The sequence below is a fragment of the Macrobrachium rosenbergii genome, chromosome 43, assembly GCF_040412425.1.
Source record: "Macrobrachium rosenbergii isolate ZJJX-2024 chromosome 43, ASM4041242v1, whole genome shotgun sequence".
Lineage (NCBI taxonomy): Eukaryota > Metazoa > Arthropoda > Malacostraca > Decapoda > Palaemonidae > Macrobrachium > Macrobrachium rosenbergii.
The window spans coordinates 14,938,067-14,939,187 of record NC_089783.1 but is presented as its reverse complement, the minus strand read 5'-3'; positions in this window follow the sequence as shown (position 1 = coordinate 14,939,187).

Here is a 1,121-nt window from a genome sequence, read left to right as displayed (position 1 = left end):
TTGCTGAAGGAGCCCTTGAGGCCTGATCATCCTAGTCCCGTACCATCCGGGACTTAGAACTCTCCTAGTCGTGGGGGAAAATTCGCGACAGGTATAGTAAAAGGAATGAAAGGGGTTGCAGTTAGGAGCAAAAGGGAAGCTGCAAAGAACCTTAAGCAATCACAGGCAAAAAAGTGATGAATTAACAAAAAGGGTAGTAAAGCTAAGCCCCAAGACACAGATATGGAGGTCAGGGGATACAAAGGAAAGGGTAGGGCGTAGGCCTTTACTCCGCAACCTGATAAATTATGATAAAAGCAAAATGTAGGAGTATTTTCTCAATCATTATAGAAAGCGAGTGCCATAATAATAAGCACAACGTAACCATACCTGAAGACATATAATACCAGATATAAATACATAATTGCTTAATTGAATTTCTAATCAAAAGTTCAGTGACATGTAGAGTATTTTTATTTTGAAATGCTTGCAAACTAAAAATGTAATCCAATAAACCTGTAAAAAAATGAAATATCTCCAATGAAATATCAAAAAGATATTTCATTTTCTACTAACAAAGAAGTTTTCTTTCAAATAATTTAAACATAGGCCTATATAGCATTTATCATTAATCATACATATGTCAAATTTTATCACCTCCCCTTTATTCGGTCTAGTTCATCAAAAGACTAGATTTATATGGTTTTTATTACTTACTTTCATCATTTCTCACGAGACCCTTGTAAAATACACAAAATATAAGTATACTTTCAATATAGAAGTATAACATGCATATACCAAATTATTTCGAATTTTGAAATAATACTTGGATATATCTAAGCATACTTGTACTGCACAATTTGTATATAGACAGCTAAAAACTACAAAAACCTATTACAGGAGCAATCGCTTAAGTTCATTGGAGGATTGTGCAAATGTTAATAATTACTCCAGTGTCCAGTTCATCTAACATTTCCTTTTCAATGGATAATAGCATATAAGATTCCAAGTTTTCCTCAGACATCGAATTTCTTAATCTTGTCTTTATAATATTCAGTTTTGAAAATGCCCTCTCGCACTGTACTTGGGTAACAGATAGTGTGCAAATTATTTTATTAGGTTCATAAAGGTTATCATATGCC